The sequence below is a fragment of the Leucopleurus acutus genome (assembly GCF_964270905.1).
Source record: "Leucopleurus acutus genome assembly, chromosome: 10".
NCBI classification, from domain to species: domain Eukaryota; kingdom Metazoa; phylum Chordata; class Mammalia; order Artiodactyla; family Delphinidae; genus Leucopleurus; species Leucopleurus acutus.
This window is the reverse complement of record NC_139153.1, coordinates 32,083,190-32,104,840: the sequence shown is the minus strand read 5'-3', so window position 1 is coordinate 32,104,840 and position 21,651 is coordinate 32,083,190. Positions and strand designations below refer to the sequence as shown.

Below are 21,651 nucleotides of genomic sequence, written 5' to 3'. Positions count from 1 at the left end.
CAGGAAGCAAAAACCTACAGTTAACAGAATGGAAGGAAAAGGAAGAGAGAAGTCAGAAAACAAATTCAGAAAGACACACAGTAAACTATTAATGGTGGTTGCCCCATGGTGAATAGAAGCGCTGGGGAAAAGAAGTGCTGATGAATAGAAATAAGGAGCTTTGCTTTTTATCTTACACAATTCTGTATTGTTTTAGTTATTTGGAGAGGGCATGTATTGCTTTTGTAACTAAACACTGAGAGATAACAAGAGAGGGCTTCCCTGGTGGCGCAGTGGTTAAGAATCCACCTCCCACTGCAAGGGATACGGGTTCGAGCACTGGTCGGGGAAGATCCCACCTGCCGCGGAGCAACTAAGCCCGTGCACCACAACTACTGCTCCTGCACTCTAGAGCCCACGAGCCACAACTACTGAGCCCGCGCGCCTAGAGCCTATGCTCCGCAACAGGAGAAGCCACCACAATGAGAAGCCTGTGCACCGCAACGAAGAGTAGCCCCCGCTTGCCGCGCACAACAACAAAGACCCAAAGCAGCCAAAAATAAATAAAATAAATAAATTTTTTAAAAAGAGAGAGTCCTACTGTCCAAGAGTGTGATAGAGTTGCTTATAATAGTGAAGAATCGGAAACTACTAAATGTCTAACAAGGGAAGATTGACTGAAAAATGCCATTCAATAGACTATTCAGCAGTCATTAAAAATGTCATATAAAGATGTTAAAAAAAGTCATAAAAGAATATTTTGTAGCAAAGAAATGTTCAAATTATATATTTTAAGTAGAAAAAGGTAGGTCACAAAATATAATGAATGATCCTGTTTGTATAGACTATCTAAAAAAAAAAAAGACACTGGAGTTGATAAAAAAATATCCTGACTTAGGAGAAATTTTTTGCTTAGAATTAAACATTTCTTTTTTTTCATCTGTGTAATATCTATTTAACTAAAAGCTTTCTTTATATATATATTTATATAATAAGAAAACAACTGAAACAGAAAGGAAAGGAATTAAATCACAATGTTTTCACTAATATCTTTGTGGCAGAAATTGCTATGCCACTGTGATGATTAATTTTATGTGTCAACTTGACTGGGCCATGGAGTGCCCAGATATTTGGTTAAATATTATTCTGGTGTGTATATGAGGGTGATTCTAGATGAGATTAACATTTAAATTGCTGGACTTGAGTAAGGCAGTTTGTCCTCCCCAGTGTAGGTGGGCCTCATCCAATCCATTGGAGACATAATAGAACAAGAAAGGCTGAATAAAGGAGAATTCCCTCTCTGCCTGACTGTCTTAGAGCTGGGACAACAGTCTTCTCTTGCCTTAGGTAAGACTCAGACTCAAACTGGAACTTACACCATCCCCTCTCCTTGTTCTCAGACCTTTGAACACAGACAGGAACTATACCATTGCCTCTCCTGGGTCTCCAGCTTGCCTTTGCCGATCATGGGATTTCTCAGCCTACACAACCGCATGAGCCAATTCCATATAATAAGTCTCTCCCTCTCCCTCTCTCTCTGTATATGTATCTCAGTCCTACTGGTTCTTTTTCTCTGGAAGCTAATTAATACAGATTTTGGTACTGAGAGTGAGGTGCTACCATAACAAATACCTGAAAATATTGAAGTGGCTTTGAATTGGACAAGGGGTTGAGGCTGGAGGAGTTTGGAGGTGCCTGCTAGAAATATGGCCATTAAGGGCAATGATTTTGGTGAGGACTCACAAAGAAAAGGGGAGAACTGGAGGGAGAGCTTCCCTCTTTTTAGAGAATATGTAAATCATCAGTAGAATGTTAGTATATATATGGGTGGTAAAGGCTATTCTGGTGAGATCTCAGATGGAAATGAGGAACATGTTATTGGACAATGGAGAAAAGGTGCTCCTTGTTATAAAGTGGCAAAAGAACTTGGCTGAACTATATTCTAGTGTTTTGTGGAAGGAAAAACTTGCAAGCTATGAAACTGGATAATTAACCGAGGAAATTTCTAAGCAAAGTGCTGAAGAAGCAGTTTGGTTCCTTCTGGCCACTTAGCATTAAACGCAACAGAGAGAAATGAGTCAAAACAATGAATTGTTGACAAAAAATGAACTAGAACTTTAAAATTCGGAAAATTCTCACCCTGTTTATAGTGGGTGTGAGCCACAGACCTAATCAGCCACCCCAGTGCAGAAGGAAGGCTGTCAGACTTCTTAGACCCCACAGAACTGGACTGTGGAGCTAGGCAGCTGCAAACGTGTGCTGTTCTTCAAGGCAAAGAAGGAATGACCACAAAGGTGATTCAGAGATCATCGGGGCTGCCTCCTCAGTTTCAAGGGTTGGGGTGATCTGTTGCTTCCGATTCGCTGGGCCAGACTGCAGCCACCTGGAGCTTGGGGGGTGGGGCCCCCCACCTGGCATAGCTACAGAGGTGGGATCACCCCATTGGGTCTGGAAAGCAGAGCATCGAACCAAAGAGGATTATTCTCAGGCCTCAAGATCTAATATTATTTACCTTATGAGGTTTTGGAATTACTTGGGATCTGATACCCTCTTCTTCCTTCCAATTTCTCCCTTTTGGAACAGTAAAGCCTACCCTGTACCTGTCTCACCATTGTATTCTGGAGCACATAACTTACCTGGTCTCACAGGTTCACAGCTAGAGAGGAATTTTGCCTCAGGATGAATCATACCTCGTGTCTCACCCATATCTGGTTTAAATGAGATTTTGAACTGTAGACTTTAAAGTTGATACTAGAATGAGTTAAGACTTTGGGGGCCATTAGGATTAAATGAATGTATTTTGTATGGAAGAGGGATGTAAATTTTTGGGGGGGTTGTCAGGGGTGGAATGTTATGGGCTGAATATTCATATGTTGAAGCTCTAACCCCCTATGTGATGGTATTTGGAGCTGGAAGATAATTAGGTTTATATGAGGTCATGATAGTGGGGCCCCTTCATATGATTAATGTCCTTGTAAGAAGAAACTAGACCTCTCTCTCTGCCATGTGAGGACACAGCAAGAAGAGGGCCATTTGGAGGAGTGCCCTCTTCAGGGAACTGAGTTAGCCAGCACCAGAACTATGAGAAGGAAATATCTATTGTTTAAGTCACCCAGTTTGTGTTGCTTTGTTATAGCAGCTCCCGCTGACTGAGACAGCCCCCCAATATCCATTATCCCCCTTTTCCTTAGTAATGCAGGCTGGTTTAATTTGGAGTGGCACTGAGCCCAACTAAAAGACTACATTTCTCAAGCTTCACAGAAGATATATGTGACCATGTGATGTATGCAAGAGTATTGATTAGAACATCTGGTTATACTCTTTAAAAAGTACACAGGAAGGGCTTCCCTGGTGGCGCAGTGGTTGAGAGCCCGCCTGCCGATGCAGAGGACATGGGTTCATGCCCCGGTCCAGGAAGATCCCACATGCCACGGAGCAGCTGGGCCTGTGGGCCATGGCCGCTGAGCCATGGCTGCTGAGCCTGCGTGTCCGGAGCCTGTGCTCCGCAATGGGAGAGGCCACAGCAGTGAGAGGCCCGCGTACCGCAAAAAAAAAAAAAAAAAAAGTACACAGGGAAAAAGAAAAATATATGTTTATATAGCAGGCAGTTCTTGCCCTTTTGTACTCCTCTGCTTCCTCCTACTGCCACCCTGGGCACGAAGCCCAAAATTGCAGCAGCCATTCTGGGACCATGAAGAAAATATCAAGAGACTCACATCCATAAGTCACCAAACCAATACCAGTAACAACCTACCTCTGAACGTCAAAATTAACCCTTATCTGTTCAAGGCACTATAGTTAGATCTGTCATTTGCAGCCAGATGTGATTCATAACTGACATGAGTCAGCCTTTGCATTAAAGCTTTTACAGTGTACAAAGCTACATCAGAAAGCTTTAGAAGTTAAATGCTAGAAACAAGTTTGTGTATAGAGTTGATTCTCAGTTCATTACTTTTATATAAAAACAGAATTAAAAATAATTTATTTTGCAGAGCTAGGATTTGTTTTTTTGTTTTGTTTTTTTTTTTGCAGTACGCGGGCCTCTCACTGTTCTGGCCTCTCCCATTGTGGAGCACAGGCTCCGGACACGCAGGCTCAGTGGCCATGGCTCACAGGCCCAGCCGCTCCACGGCATGTGGGATCTTCCCAGACAGGGGCACGAACCCGTGTCCCCTGAATCAGCAGGCCGACTCTCAACCACTGCACCACCAGGGAAGCCCTAGGATTTGTTTTTTTGTTGTGAATTCCCACTGCTCCTACTTGGCTATCACTCATTGCATCTTCTGCTTAAGAGTCCCCAGTTGTCTGGGAATCCCCTGGTGGTTAGGACTCCGTGCTTTTCACTGCGGGTTTGATCCCTGGTCGGGGAACTAAGATCCTGCAAGCCGCGTGGCACGGCCAAAAAAAATGCAAAAAGAGTCCCCAGTTTCCCAACAGGAAGCCACCCCATGATCATTCTCAGTCCATGAGGTTCAGGAGGAGGTAAATGCTACCCCTGAACTGCAGTGTGGGCATACAACCCAATCCTAGCTAATCAGTGTATTCCATAGACCTAGAACAATGATGAATGCAGGCACATCTCCATGTGTGACTCATTTAAATGATGCAGCTCAACTCTGGGAGGCATTAGAACTGCTCTGAAAGAGGCACTGTCCTAACACCAGGATTACTGAGAGGATAGCTTGGAGCTGTTAGCAGCCTTACCACCATAAATGAAGAAATGGCCCTAGAGATCCATTTGACCCTAGATTTAGCCAAGCCTGAACTTTTCAGATATATGAGTCAAATAAATTTTCCTTTTTGGTTGAACTAGTTTGAGCTAGCTCTTCTAACATTTGCAGCACATGGTAAATAATCCTGACTCATTACATTAGCCTTTTATCACATCGAGTTGCTCATAGGAAATCTTCCCTGAGAATTTATTTGCCAAAAAAGCAGTATAATAGTATACTAACATAATGCATTGCTTCTGGGTTTTTATATTATAAAATAATCCACAATTTATTTTTAATTGGACAAAACAGGGAGAGATACTATTACTATAATATAATCATTATCACCTAGCTAAAGGATATTTATCTCTACAAAATTATGAAGCAACTATCACTGAAAAATAATCTTCAAAAAAAGATAGCTCAGGGCTTCCCTGGTGGCGCAGTGATTGAGAGTCCGCCTGCCGATGCGGGGGACGTGGGTTCGTGCCCCGGTCCGGGAGGATCCCACATGCTGTGGAGTGGCTGGGCCCGTGAGCCATGGTCGCTGGGCCTGCGCTTCCGGAGCCTGTGCTCCGCAATGGGAGAGGCTGCAGCAGTGAGAGGCCCACGTGCCACACACACACAAAACAAGATAGCTCAACTCATTCTCCCTTCCTTCCTTCAAATATTTAACTTATAAAAGCTATAGTCTTAAATTGTGAGGGATAGCAAACTGAATGTGATGTTTTCTAGGACTGTACAATTTAGCAGAGCAGACAAAACATGAATGCTAATAACCGTTTTACACCATTTTCTAAGAATTAGAGAATAATAAGAGAAGTATCTAGAGGAGGTTAAAAAAAACCCACAAAAAACCATGATTCTGTCATATTATTAGAGCTGTTAGAGTTCTTAAAAATCCAACAATTCTTTCAGCACATGGTTGAGGAAATTGTAGCTCACAGAGCCAGTGACTTATTTCCCATTGCAAGTCAGTGGCAAAATCCTGTTGGAAGCCAGAGCTCCTTAGACACAGTCCAACATTCTTTCTTACTACCCCACCCTACCTCTGTTAGGAGAAAAGCAAAATACCAGGCAAGTTTCTCAAACTATACTTTTTCTTCTGTACAACCTGAAATGGAGAGAAAATCTCAAAGACCCCACTAAAATAAGCTTGATTCTCTTTTTGTCATATACAGAGGCAATCCAGAAAGGCTCTGCCTAGTTTTGAGAGTTTGCCTTTAACTTTCAGTTATGATTTTTCTCTCATTGACTTTTTTTTTTTTTTTTTAGTCTAACCTTGAATGTGCAGCAACCCTGCCTGATAAAATCCCAACCAGCTTGTTTTGAACACGTTTGTTCTCTTCTGTATTCTGGGCAAACTAATGGAGTCTGATAGCCCAAACTGAAAGAGTTACCTAAGTTAAACTTAATCCAGGAAGTCTTCTTTGGCTGATATCCCAGCTGGGCAGTGCCAGCCTGAACAAAAGGCTAAGATACTGCAAATTCTAATTCAAGTGTGAGTAAGAGTTTTGTCTAAGGAAAATAAAAGAAATACAGTGACTCCAAACTAGGACTGCTATTCCTAGACACCTTCTTGTGAAGAATTTACATGGAAGACCAGTTCTTATTGGAAATAATTGCTGTGAAATGTGTATTTTTGCACTGTTGCTGAGATGGCAACCCCTACAAATAATTTTGGAAATTATTTGTAGGATTAAAAATTTGGTTTCAAAGAAAAACAAAGTCAGAGGACTCACACACCCTGATTACAAATCTTACTACAAAGCTACAGTTATCAAAATACTGTGGCACTGGCATAAAGACAGACATATAGATCAATGGAATAGGATAGAGAGCCCCAAAATAACCCATTGCATATGTGGTCAAATGATTTTTGACAAGGGTACCAAAACCATTCAATGGGGAAAGGATACACTTTTCAACAAACAGTGCTGGGAAAACTGGATATCCATAAGATAGAAGAAGAATGAAAACAGAATGAAGTTGGACCCTTACCTTAAACCCTATACAAAAATAACTCAAAATGGATCAAAGACCTAAATATAAGGGCTAAACCTATAAAGCTCTTAGAAGAAAACATAGAAAAAAAGCTTCATGACATTGGATTTGGCAATGATTTCTTGGGTATGACAGCAAAAGCACAGGCAACAAAAGAAAAAATAGGTAAATTGGATTTCCTCAAAATTAAAATTTTTTGTGCATCGAACGATGCCATCAGCAGAGTGAAAAGACAGCCTACAGAATGGGAGAAAATATTTGCAAATCATTAATCTGTTAAGGGATTAATATCCAAAATATATAAAGAACTCCTACAACTTGAAAGACAACAAAAAACAACCCAATTCAAAAATGGGCAAAGAACTTAAAAAGGCATTTCTCCAAAGAAGATATACAGATGGTCAATAAGCACATGAAAAGATGCTCAACATCACTAATCATTAGGGAAATGCAAATCAAATCCGTGAGAAACCACTTCACGCCCATTAAGTAGGCTACTATCAAAAACAAACAATCAAAAACAAAAGAAAATAACACGTTAGTGAGGATGTGGAGAAATTGGAATCCTTGCACTTTGCCAGTGGGAACGTAAAATGATGCAGCCACTGTGGAAAACAGAAGTTCCTCAAAAAAGTTAAACATAGAATTGTCACATTAAAAAAAAAAAAAGAATTGTCACATAATACAGCAATCCCACTTCTGGGTATATACCCCAAAGAATTAAAAGCAGGGACTCAAACAATTATTTGTACATCAGTGTTCATAGCAACATTATTCACAATAGCCAAAAGGAGGAAACAACCCAAATGTCCACCTACAGGAGAATGGATAAACAAAATGTGGTATATACATACAATGGAATATTATTCAGCCTGAAAAAGGATTAAAATTCTGACACATGCTGCAACATAGATGAACCTTGAAGACATGATGCTAAGTGAAGTAAGATAGACACAAAAAGTCAAATATTATATGATTCCACTTAATATGAGGTGCCTAGAGACTCATATAAGACTCAGAGACAGAAAGTAGAATGGTGGTTGCCAGGGGCTAGGAGGAGGAGGGAATGGGAAGATATTGTTTAATGGGTACAGAGTCTCAGTTTGAAATGATGAAAAAGTTCTAGAGATGGATAGCTTTGGTGGTTGAACAACAATCTGCATGGACTTAATGTCACTGAACTGTATACATAAAATGGTTAAAATGGTAAATTTTATGTTATGTATATTTTACCACGATAAAATAAAATGTTGGCTTCAGGCACAATCATACATTGAAAATAATTTTCAATTATTTTCAAGAGCCAGGTTTGCTGAATTATAGGTTTGTTTGTTGTCAAACAATAATATGTACTTCAGAGTTTCATTCACTCATTTTTTAATAAGTGCTTTGAAGTTTCATTCATAAATATTTATTGACAACTAGCTGAGGTTACAAAAATGAGCAAAACAGACATAGTTGCAGCCATAGCAGAGCTTACAGTTTGTTGTGGGAAACAGGTAAAAAGAAAGTAAACAAGGGACTTCCCTGGTGGTCCAGTGGGTAAGACTCTGTGCTCCCAATGCAGGGGGCCCGGGTTTGATCCCTGTTTGGGGAACTAGATCCCGCATGCATGTCGCAACTAAGAGTCTGTGTGCTGCAACTAAGAAGTCCACATGCTGCACCTAAAGATCCCACGTGCCTCAACGAAGATCCCACTTGCCACAACTAAGACCCAGCACAGCCAAAAATTTTTTTTAAAAGCAAACAAATAACTAAAAATAATGACGAATTATGTGTAAAGAAGAAATATTGTGGTAAGATACAGATTAATGGGGGTGGGAAAGACCTACTATAGAAGGATTTGGTAGATGGTGTATTAGTCTGCTAGGGCTGAATGATGTGATAAAAATAAACATTTGATTTGTGCCCCAGGTTGCTGGCATACAGCACCTGAAACCGTTGGAGTCTCTGGAGTGATAAGAGGGACTTTTGTATGCTAATGAGATGACTGGTGACTGGGGCCCCCTAGATAGCTTCAGACTGGGGGCTGGTTGGCAGAAAGGCATAATTAGAGGGTTGGAACTTTCAGCCCCACAGAAGGGGAGGGGAGAGGTGCTGGAGATTGAGCTAATCACCAGTTGCTGGTGATTTAATCAATTGTGCCTACATAATGAAACCTCCATAAAAACCCCTGAATGATGGGGTTCAGGAAGCTTCTGGGTTGGTGAACACATGGAGGTGCTAGGAGAGACCATGGAAACTCTGCACTTCTTCCCCATACCTTGCCCTATGCATCTCTTCCATCTGGCTGTTCGTGAGTTGTATCTTTTATAATAAACTAGTAATAGTAAGTGAAGTGTTTCCCTGAGCTCTGTGAGCTGTCCTAGCAAATTATCAAACCTGAGGAGGGAATTGTGGGAACTCCTGATTAATAGCCAGTTGGTCAGAAGTACCTGGGACTCGTGACTGGTGTCCAAAGTGGGGGCAGTTTTGTGGAACTGAACCCTTTCACCTGAGGGATCTGATGCTAACCCTAGGTATATAGTGTTAGAATTGAATTGTTGAATACCCACTTGGTGTCCGAAGAGTTGGAGAATTGGTTAGTGTGAGGAAAATATCCATACATTTGGTGTTAGAAGTATCATGAGTAAAAAAAATTCAGCGGCTGCCATAACAAAATACTATAGACTGAGTGGCTTGAACGACAGAAATTTATTTTCTCACAGTTCTGGAGACCAGAAGCCCAAGATCAAGGGGCCATCAGGATTCATTTCTGGTGAAGCCTCTCTTCCTGGCTTGTAGATAGCTGCCTTTTTGCTGTGTTTTCACATGGCCTTTCCTTACTGTGTACGAGGAGAGAGAGAAATCTCTGGTGTCTCTTCCTTTTCTTATAAGAACACAAATCCTATCAGATTATGACCTCATTTAACCTCCCTAAAGGCCCTATCTCCAAACACAGTCATATTAGGGTTAGGGCTTCAACTGTGAATTTGGGAAGGGACACAATTCAGTCCATAGCAGATGGGTGATCAGAGAAGGCCTTTCAGAGGAGGTGACATTTCCACTGAGACCTAAAGGCTCTTGGAGCTTGTTATGGGATGAGCCAGAGTACGGTCACCATGCAGAGAAGAAATATGTGCAGAGGTATAAGGTGCATTAGTTATACTGTTTGAGAATACTGAGTTATGATGCAGAAGAAAAGAAAAAGCAAATGGGATAAATGAAACTCATAACATATGTTAAGTTTAGATAAGTAGTTAGTGGGTAGAGCATGTGTGTTAAATGTAAATAGAAAGGAATTAAAAGACCAAGAGTAATAGTTGAGAGGCACTAAGTATACATAAGGCACATAAGCACTAAATAAATATTCATGACAAATTAAATATATACGAGATATTTAATGTCCAGGATACAGTAAATATACATGAGCACTTAATATTTATGAGCTCTTAATCCAGCCACTCACTGGTAATAACTGTTCTGGTGTATGTGTCTTCTGCCCAAAACATAAAAACTCATAGCTGTTCAGCAGGGTAATTGGCAAGCTACAGCTATTGGCCAGGTGTACTTGTCCCTGCATCTTTCTGGTAGAACAAGTGTGTACCACTGGCCCAGGGCACCTTCTGTCTGTGGGCCCTCTTGATTGGACCTCAACTCTGGTCTGTCAGCATAGAAGGCTGACACAGCAAAGAAAGGGAGGATATACAAGCATTACATAACCCAGGATTTGAGCAGTGTGATCCTTCCACCATTCATGCAACCTTTCCTAATAGTGTGTTAACTTACCCTTTTTCTTTTCCCTTGCTCTGTGCTGTGTTTTAAATTAATTTAATAACCTATGTGATTCAAGCATTTTAGTTTGATCTGTAAGTTCCCATACAGCAAAAGGCCTTAAAATGGGAAAAACTCAATGTGTTCTAGAGCTGCATAGCCCAGTATGGTAGCCAAACTACCTACGTTTGGCTATTTAAATTTAAATTAATTAGAATTAGATAAAATTAAAAATTCATTTCTTCAATTGCACTAGCCATATTTCAGGTGCTCAATAACTGTGTGTGGTTGGTGGACACCAAGAGATGACTGGAGAGTGCAGAAGAACATTTCCGTTAGCAAGGAAAGTTCTGTTGGGCAGTGATGTTTTCAAAACTTAGAGGAAGCCAAAGTGGCTGCAGGGTGTTGCTGAGGAGAGTGACAAGAGATGAGTTTGAGGGGAAGGAGTTATTGACATCATGCAGGGACTTGTGGACCATGGTAAAGAGTTTGGATTTTAGTCCAAATACAATATACATAATTTGGTTTATATTTCAAGAAGATTCCTTTGGTTATTGACTGGAGAATGGGTTAGAAGATGTGCAGAAATGAGTTAACATAGTAGGCCTGAGTGCTGTCTTTTGAAAGTCTGGCTTACAGGATTGGTCCTTGGCAGGTGTCTGGAAACTCGGGTTTTGGGAGTGTTCCCATCACCCCGTTGATAAGATTGGCTCACTTTGCCTGAACTGTTTGTATAAACAATGTGCTGTATGTTGAACACCTGCTTTCCTTTGAGGAATCTGGGATTTTGGTACCTGCTAGGCAGAACATGTCTATGTGATTTGCCCCCAATCTGTGGGTGCTGAGGTTTTCTTTTTTTCTTTTTTAAAATTTTATATTTATTTATTTTCTTTAGTCTTTTGGGCTAAAGAAAAAAACTTTAGTTTTTTAGTGTTGGGTCTTAGTTGCGGCACGCAGGATTCTTCGTTGAGGCATGCGGACCTTTTGTTGTGGCCCACGGGCTTCTCTCGCGTTGTGGCGCATGGGCTCTGTAGTCTGCAGCACATGGACTCTCTCATTGAGGCCCATGGGCTCAGTAGTTGTGGCACACGGGCTTAGTTGCCCCATGGCATGTGGGATCTTAGTTCCCCAACCAGGGATCGAACCCGTGTCCTCTACATTGGAAGGCAGATTCTTTACCACTGGACCACCAGGGAAGTCCCTGGATGCTGAATTTTAAACAAACTTCCCTGGTTGGCAACATTTTACATGTGCTGTCACAACTTATTGCCAGGGGAATTAAGCACATCCTGTGTGACTCTAGTGGGAGAAGACTCTTGGAAGCTTGGGCCTGGTTTTCCCTACACTTTGCCCCCGGTGCCTTTTCCCTTTGCTGACTTTGTTTTGAACACTTTTTCTGTAATACTTCATAGCCATGAGTATGATTATATGTTTTCTGAGTCCTATTAAAGTCTTCCTAGCAAATCATTGAACACGAGAGGTGGTCGTGGGGACCCCTGACACAGAGGAGGAGGAGATAACAATGAAGTGGAAAAAACATTTAAGAAGCAATTTCAATCATCCATCCAAGTGAGAGATAATAATGACTTGATTAGAATGGCACCTGCCTGGCTAATGTTAATGATCAATCTTCAGGTGCTCCTTGCCCCTTGCGGCATACAGAAATGCTGGCAATTATGGAATCCAGAAAAATTGAACCAAGAGCTTTGGCCTTGGTTCATCATGGTAGCTTGGAGATATTCAGTCCCAGCCCTCATTTTCCATTTGAATCTCAGCAGCTCTTACTGAGGGCATCTACCCTCTCTAGACCACTAGGATTTTAAGCGTATATCCTAAGGCTAAATGTGCTTAGTGTTGAGAGCCCGGGCTTCCATACTCACCTTCTTCAGTGGTTTTGCACCTCCCATGACGGAACTGTATGGGATCAAGACTCACGTCTCTATTAGTTATATACTTATATATTATCTTACAGTAATTGCTACAGTTTTACATGGGTAAGATTTTTCTTCCAAGCTAAACTGTTTGTTTTATAATTTATACTTTTGTAGGCCTCACTTTGCTGAGCATAAAGAATGCAATAGGGCTTTCCTAGTGGCGCAGCGGTTAAGAATCTGCCTGCCAATACAGGGGACATGGGTTCGAGCCCTGGTCCGGGAAGATCCCACATGCCACGGAGCAACTAAGCCCTCATGCCACAACTACTGAGCCTGCGCTCTTGAGCCCGTGAGCCACAACTACTGAAACCCATGTGCCACAACTACTGAAGCCCGCTTGCCTAGAGCCTGTGCTCCGCAACAAGAGAAGCCACTGCAATGAGAAGCCCTCGCACCGCAATGAAGAGTAGCCCCCACTCGCTGCAACTAGAGAAAGCCCACGCGCAGCAACGGAAGACCCAATAAATAAATAAATAAATAAATAAATAAATAAAAAAGAATAGCTCAACCCCTAGCGTTGCTTTAAAAAAAAAAAAAACACGAATGCAATAAATATTGTTGATAGGTACAAAAAGGAGAATACACAGTTTCTGCCTAAAGAAATTTACAACTGGCCAAGGAAGTACAACTGAGAAGGAGAGGCCCAGATATGACCACGAATCAAGGAAGAGTAATAGGACTGGAAATGAGAAAAGGAAGTACTATAGGCACTCTAAAAGAATAAGATTAGATCTTGCTGAGGGTTCAGAAAAGGATACATAAAGATAGACTCATTAAAGAATGCCTTTGAAGTCTTGAACCCCTTTAAGAGAGAAAAGAGATTTTTCGTTTTGATTTTCTCGTTTTTTGAAAGAAGGATTTTAAGATCTAAAACAGCACTGTTGGGGGTGGATGCAGAAGTCTGGAAAACATTTTATTCTCTCTTGATCCCTCTTCATTAAGATTCAGACTTTGTTTAAATTTTATTTGCAAGAGGTATCATTTAGTAATAAAATGATAATAGATATTAACATTTCTATTAACATCTAATGTTAATAGATATTAACATTTAATATCTATTAATGTGGATTCAAACTGTGTAATTTCATTTCATAATAGTTATGCAACTAGTGCTGCCATTCTTTCACCCATTCTGCTCAACTTTCATGTCAGTGGTAGAAGGCCTTGATGTAGACTGTAGCAATAGAGGTAGACCAGCAAACTACAGGCACCAAGTGCCTGTTTCAGCATTTATCCCTGCCCCCAAACTCCCAGACCCTAGAGAATGTTATTATAAAGTCATGTTAGGTACTTTTCCAATAGGACCGACTATGAAACTAACCGTCCTGGTATGAGACATTGATGAAGAGGAGCACAGTGACTTTAAAGAAGCATCAGACACAGGAAAAATCTTCTTTTATTGCATAAGAAAATACTAAGAAGCAGAAAAATAAACATTAAATTACTTGATAGAAACATTTATATTTCATTTGTATGTTAAGACTGATAACCTGTAAAAAAGAAATTCTGGAATGCTATTTACATAGTTTTGTAAAAGAGGTATCAGAGCAGCACTTAGATGAGATCTCTTGCAAAAGTAGCACTCTCTAACAATAGGATCATAACTAAAATTACTGTATTTCAAATAACCCAGTGCAGGGCTGCATGAGGGAATGGAGTCAAAGCTGGAAAAGGGTTTCAATACCAAGAAGGGGGAGCTATTAAAGCTGCATTTGTTTTTGCAGCCAGGAGTTTTCTGATGGTTCTCTGATTGTTGGTATGTATCATATGTTAGTTGAAAAAGTGGTTTGCAGTGCCCTTCCCCTAAAGAGTCAGATTCGGTAAATGTAGGTAGGATGGGGTATCTGCATTTTTAACAAACTCTCTAGGTTATTCAGATGCAGGTGATCTGAGGATTGTACCTTGAGAAACATTCAAACATTGCTGCTTCAGATTTTCTGTACAGAAGGTAGAGTGTGGAAAGCTCTCCAGTTGGAAAGGGTGGCTAGGGGGAATTGTCCGGAAGTTTGTTTAGAAAGCAAACACTCTGTATGCTTTTTTAAAAATAAGTTTATTTACTTATTTATTTATTTTTGGTTGCACTGGGTCTTCATTGCTGCGCGTGGGCTTTCTTTAGTTGCAGCAAGCGGGGGCTATTCTTTGTTGCGGAGCACGGGCTCTAGGTGCACGGGCTTCAGTAGTTGTGGCTCACGGGCTCTAGAGCACAGCCTCAGTAGTTGTGGCGCACATGCTTAGTTGCTCCACGGCATGTGGAATCTTCCCGGACCAGGGCTCGAACCCGTGTCCCCTGCATTGGCAGGCGGATTCTTAACCACTGCACCACCAGGGAAGCCCTCTCTGTATGTTTATTTGAGGTGATGAGGGGCTCCTGGGGGACACTGGTGCATCCATTGGTTAAGGGATACTTAAGTGTAGTGCTTCTTAAACATTAATGTACACACAGATCACCAGGGATCTTGTTGAAATGCAGATTCTAATTCAGGTGGGTCCTGAAAATTCTGTATTTCTAACAAGCTCTCAGGTGATGCCAGTGCTACTGGTCCCAAGACCGCACTTTGGATGGCAAGATTTTAAATGACAGTGGGGTTATGTCATGGAGAAAGATATGGTCAGAAATTGCCTGTGAAGTGGAAAACCAAGACATGAAATACAGCCACAGTCTGAAGAAGACAATCCAAAGGGTGAGCAAATTAGAATCATGAAAGGGGAAATAACTAAGAGTGAATCACCAAGGCTCTGGCTCTCAACCTTCTTTTTCTCCACATGGAGGATGTTTGGTGTCTGCATGAAAAGAGGGGATCATAAATAAGGTCACAGGCCAGGTCCTATCAGACAAAAAGGTCCAGCAAAGTTTCTTAAAGAAACACACCGTTTTCTCTGATTAACAAACACACCTCCCACAAGCCACAAAATGCAACTTTGCAACACAGGATAACTGATTATCACCACAGAAGTTTCAAAAACCAAGATTTTATCATATCTTCCTTGGCTGAAAATCCTGGATGGTTCCCCACTGTTAGGGACAAACCCGTACTTCTGAGCCTTGAATTCAGTTCCCTCCATATTCATCCCTACATTTCCAACACTAGCTCTTACCAATATTTAGTTTTCAGTGCAGGTCACACTTACCTACAGGGTATTTCCTACTTGTAAGCCTCTGCTTCAGTCAGTTCTTTGCTGGAATACCCTTTTTCTAATATAGTCTTCAAAGACTAGTATAAATATAATAATAATGATGATACAGCAACAATCTGTGTTCAAATAGTCCTTCCCATTCGATAGGCATTAACATTATCAGAATGAACCCTCACTCCAATTATGAAAGATATGATTGTCCATTCATTTATTCAGCAAATATTTATTGAGCCCCTAATGTGTGCTAGGTACTCTCTAGGCACTGAAAACCTAAATAGAAATAGACAAGTCCTTCCTTCAACAGGCTTATATTCCAGTTTTAAGAGATAGTGAAATAAACATACTCTATGTCAGTGATAAGTGCTGTGGAGAAAAATGAAGCAGGCTCTGGGGATAATGATAAAGGTAATTGAGCAGATACCTGCATGGAGAAACTATTATCCCGAGGATAATGCAAAAGGCACGCCTGGCATGTTTTGGCAAGGGGAGTGTGACTGAAGAAGAGGATGGTTGGAACTGAGGTCAGAGAAGTGGGGGAGGTGGTGCTAAGTCATATAAGAGGGCTTTCTAGGTTAGTCTAAGAATTTTGCCTTTTCCTCAAAGTTAGATGAAAGCCATCATCCTTTTCAAAAGAAAATTGATGACGGGAATAAGGGTAGAATCAAGGAGACCTATTAGGAGGCTACTGCAAAGATCCAAGTGAGACATGGTGGAGACTTGGCCCAAGGTAGAAGCAGGGTAGGTGGAGAGAAGTGGTCAGATTCTCGTTCTGTTCTGAAGGTTCAGGAGGCAGTATATGAGTGGCAGTGAGAGAATGGGGGAAGCTAAAGACAAATAAATTTTCTGGTCTCTACAACTGGCAGGATGGAGTTGCTATTTGTTGTTATCTTATAGATAGATAAAGAATTTGAGGCTTCAGGAGGTTAAGTAACTCCTCCACAGTCAACTGTCTAGTTGTCTGTTATAGGTTTATATGGAGAGGTTGAGTGGTAGTTCCTTTTCCCCATCTCCTCAAGAAAATAACCTTTACTAGTATAAAGACAACACTAAGGCTGGGGAGGGGTTGTGGAATTTTAGGATTTCCAAGTATCTCCCTCGAAAATAACAGACCCAGGTTGGGTTGGCTGCAGGATGCCTGGGAGACAGGTCACTAAGCACTGAGATCCTGAAAGCAGCTTTAAAAGTGTTGCGGGGCTGCTTCCCTGCCTAGAATGGAGAAGACCTCTGGAGAGGACTGTCTCTGGCCAGACAAAGGAGGATCAATAGCATAACCCCAATCCAGTTTCCTAGGACCACTCAAACCCTGGAGGTCATATATAATTCACTGTAGTGGGGAAAAGAATCCCAGAAATAACTCTTGTCCACCTTGATGAGTGGGGGCTCTGAGTCATATATTTTTTGTGTCTGTTTCTGTTTTTGTTTTTTTTTTTTTGGCCGCACTGTGCGGCATGTGGGATCTTAGTTCCCTGAACTGGGATCAAACCTGTTCCCCCTGCAGTGGAAGCACGGAGTCTTAACCACTGGACTGCCAGGGAAGTCCCGAGCCATGTTTTATTTGAATGAACAAATAAATAAATACATAAATAAATGATAAGGGGACTTCCCTGGCAGTCCATTGGTTGGGACTTTGCCTTCCAATGCAGGGGGTGTGGGTTTGATCCCTGGTCGGGGAGCTGGGATCCCATATGTCTCAGGGCCAAAAGACCAAAACGTGAAACAGAAGCAATCTTGTAACAAATTTAGTAAAGACTTTAAAAATGGTCCACATAAAATAATCTTTAAAAATAATAATAATAAAAGAAAGAAAGAAATATGACAGGGATGTTTACCATGGTATTGCTAATTAAAAGAAAGCCTTGGGGGTTTCCCTGTTGGCGCAGGGGTTGAGAGTCCGCCTGCCGATGCAGGGGACTCGGGTTCGTGCCCCGGTCCGGGAAGATCCCACATGCCGCGGAGCGTGAGCCGTGGCCGCTGGCCGTGAGCTGTGGCCGCTGAGCCTGCGCGTCCGGAGCCTGTGCTCCGCAACGGGAGAGGCCACAACAGTGAGAGGCCGGCGTACCGCAAAAAAAAAAAAAAAAAAGCCTTGGGAACAACCCAAATGTTCAACAGTGTGGGAATGGTTGGTTAAGTTACGGTGTTTATAGAGAGCGTAATACTACGCATCTGTTTATAAAGCTGGAACCAGATCTATATTTATGGAAATGGAAAGGTGTCCACAACGTGTTGCAAAATGAAAGGATCAGTTTACAGAACGGTATGATTCTGTGTAGGTCACGCTACGGGCATACATATGCATACACAAATATATGTATGAAGAGACGGTTGGAAGCAAGTTCACAAAATTTTAACAATGCTTATCTGTGGCTGGTGAGGTTTATGTAATTTAGTTTATTTCCTGCTTTTCTGGATCAATTGAATTTTTTTTTAAATGAGCATGTCTCAATTATGTAATCAAAAGAACTTTTTCATCTTAGAAAAAATCTGTTACCTAAGATTTTTTTTAATTAATTAATTTATTTTATTTATTTATTTTTGGCTGCGTTGGGTCTTCGTTGCTGCGCGCTGGCTTTCTCTAGTTATGGCGAGCGGGGGCTACTGTTCCTTGCTGTGTGCCGGCTTCTCATTGCGGTGGCTTCTGTTGTTGAGGAGCACGGGCTCTAGGCACACGGGCTTCCATAGTTGTGGCTCGCGGGCTCCAGAGCGCAGGCTCAGTAGTTGTGGCTCGCGGGCTTAGTTGCTCCAGTGCATGTGGGAACTTCCCGTACCAGGGCTTGAACCCACGTTCCCTGAATTGGCAGGCGGATTCTTAACCACTGTGCCACCAGTGAAGCCCTATTACCTAGGATTTTGCAGATTTACCTTTAATTATGCTGTAAAACTGTTTTATCTAAAGCTAAATATAAAATATTCATTAGACATTTTGCTCCTTAGAAAATTTTTATTGAGCCTCAATTTTCATCAATTAAATGTTGAAAAAGTTAAGTACATTAAGTGGTGTCTCCAGATGCTAACCACTAAGCACTCAGCTCCATTTCCTTATTTTTAACATTACTTTCCTTGGGCTTTCTTGCTAACAAAAATTAAGTGGTAATTATTTTTTTTAACCGCAGTTATTTCCACAAATAAGATGACATGAAGTCCACTGCTATTAATTTTTACTGAGGCAGAAATAGTTTTGAAACAACCAAAAGAAAAAGTCCTGTTCAAAATCTGGGATTGTAGCACATTTATCACAGTGATCTTTCTTCTCAACTTGATTACAAAACTATATGACCTGGCAAGTTACTTTTTCTTTAATCCTTGAAGTGCTAGTGCTATGGACACTGCATTTATCTATGTGATCTTTCTAAATATATACCTCTTGGATAAGTAGATCAGGTCAAATCAGGTGAATTGGTTGAATTCCAAGTCTTGGAGCGTTGACTACTAGGCCATACTTAGGTGTTAGAGATGAAAATCACTGTATTAGTTGAAAAACAATTTCAAAGAATTAGAGAGCTATTGACAATGAATCAAGAATGAATGCCTGTAAAATATTCAATTAAAAAATCAAGAATTCTGCTACACCTGTTATATAGTCAGTAAAGGAAGAGGTTTTGTTTTCTTTTGTTCACAAAAAGCAGGAAGAGGAGAAAGGGGAAAAAAGGAGGAAGTAGAAGATCATGAAACTCATATAAATTTACTGGAAAATAGGTGAAGAAAATGGAAGCAAAATTTACTTCAGAAAATTTTAAAATCAGTGATATTGAAATGGGGCATAGATCATAAGATGTTATACATGATGGAAAATGTAGATCTAAGAAAGGAAACTTTGGGGGGAGGGAACTAATTTTTTAGACTCTTCCCTTTCCTTCAATCTCTATACTTAATTAGTCACCAGATTCTGCTGATGGTTGAATCCCCAGCAAAACTGGAAGATACTACAAAATGGCCTTCCACCTGTACCTGGTTCTGACTTCATGCCATTGATCCTGTCCCAGGTTTTTACTGTAAATCTTATTTCTAAATGGCTTTGCTATCAATGAAAGATAAATCTAAAACTCTAAACTGTAGTTTGATTTCATTTCACCCATGGAGTTACTTACCTTTTAAGAAGGGATGCTTGTATGAAAAAGCCTTCAAAACTTCTGTGCACCTTCAGCCTGACTTCATTCCCTCTTGGGTTCCAAGCCAGACCAGTGTTTCTAGTTGTCCCCTGTACATGTTTACCTTGGTGTCCTACACACCACTCAAACTCACCCCTTCAGAGCTTGCTCCTCAAGACCTCCCTGGTGGTCCAGTGGATAAGAATTCACCTTCCAACACAAGGGTCACGGGTTCGATCCCTAAGCCCATGTGTCACAGCTACTGAGCCTGCATGCCACAACTAGAGAGAAGCCCGTGCGCCACAACAAAGAGCCCACATGCCACAGGTAAGACCCATAGCAACCGAATAAATAAATAAATATATTTTTAAAACTTGCTCCTCCTCCTGGATCCCACATATTCCCTTTTCCTCATCCCTCATATTCTGAAAATTATACCTCCTAATAGCCCTCCATTCCCCGCCCCCTGTTCACACTGCTAAGACCTTAATTCAGGCACTAATCATTTCTCACCTGGACTTGCAATTATTTCTAAATGGTCTTTCTGCCTCCAATCCATCTTCCATTTGGCCATCATTCTAAAATGTACAATTGATCATGTCAGTTGCCTGCTTAAAAATTCTTTAGTGGCTCCTCATTGCCTTCAGGATATAAAACAAATACATGAACATGGCATTTAAGGTCCTTTTTGAGCTTGTTCCTGTCTACTCCTGTAATCTTTCTCCACCTCATTCTTTAAACATACTGCACCCCAGTCATGCTGAATTAATTGCTGTTTTTTCAAACAAGCCATGCCCTCTTACTTCTGGCCCTATAGTCAAGCTGTTCCTTTAGCCTGAAATGATTCCCCTTTCTCCACTTTACCTCCACCTGCAAGCTCCTACTCATCTTTGAAGACTCAACCCATGTCCTCTTTTTTTCTGAAGATTTGGCTGATCTATTTAGGCAGAGTTTCACATAGACGTTTATTCCATAGAATCTATAGTATAGTGTTTTATTTATTGACGCATAACAAGTCATCCCAAGACTTACTAGTTTAAAACAATAATAAACACTTATTATCTCTTATAGTTTCTATGGGCTGGGAATATGGGAGCCACTTGGCTAGGAAGTTCTGGATAGGGTGTTCTCATGAGGCTCAGTCAAATGTCAGCTGGGGCTGCAGTCACCTGAAGGCTTGAATGGGGCTGGAAGATCCACGTTCAATGACTTAACTCACTTGGCTGGCAAGTTGGTCCTGGATGGTGGTAGAGGCCTCAGTTCCTCCTCTTGTAGGCCTTGCCACAGAGCAGCTTAAGAGTCTTCATGAGGACTTCTCTGGCTGTCCAGTGGTTAAGACTCCACACTTCCAATGCAGGTGGGCAAGGGTTCCATCCCTGGTTGGGGAACTCGGATCTCGCATGCTGCGTGGCATAGCCAAAAATAAATAAGAGGCTTCATGAGATGACTGCTGGCCTACCCCAAAGCAAGCAATTCAAGGGACCAGAGCAGAAGTTGCAAGTCTTTTACAACTTACCCTTGGAAGTCAACCACTGTAACCTCTGCCATACACTGTTGTTCACATAGACTAGCCCTGATTCATTGAAGAAGAAGACTATATAAAGACATAAATACAAAAAAGCAAGGATCTCTGGGAACCATCTTGGAGACTGGCTATGGCATATAGAATAACAGATACAGTACATCCTATCTCACTAACCAGTGACTACAAAATATGATCATTCTTACTTTTATTGTTCAAATTATGATGGCATAAGCCCTCAGGGCCTATTTCCTGCAAAAGGCAACCTCCTTCTCTCCCATATTTCTTTTTTTTTCTTCTGTATTTCTGACATAGCTTTTGTGTTCTCAGAAACAGTCCCTCCTGTACTTCTGCCCCAACTTTCTGGACCTGCTGCAGCCTTACTATCTCTCACCCTTATGAGGACAGTGGGCACCACTGTTTTGCACAGATGACTGTCACCATTGCTTCTATAATTAACTTTAGGAAGTGCTTGATATTCTTCCAAGAAAGTAGAACAAGCTCAAGAGCACAACTGAGGCCATGGT

General features: G+C 41.3%; 1 long non-coding RNA gene across 2 annotated transcripts in view; it reads left to right on the top strand.

Moving 5' to 3' along the window:
- LOC309967813 overlaps positions 1–21,651 on the top strand; it is a 38,844-nt gene that overhangs the window by 3,663 nt on the left and 13,530 nt on the right. Inside the window, exon 2 of one of the 2 annotated variants that reach the window (XR_014326535.1) lies at positions 1,212–1,326. This is a non-coding gene — a long non-coding RNA (uncharacterized lncRNA). Of the gene's footprint in view, positions 1–1,206; positions 1,327–21,651 lie in introns of both variants that reach the window. The other variant, XR_014326536.1, reaches the window with a different exon arrangement.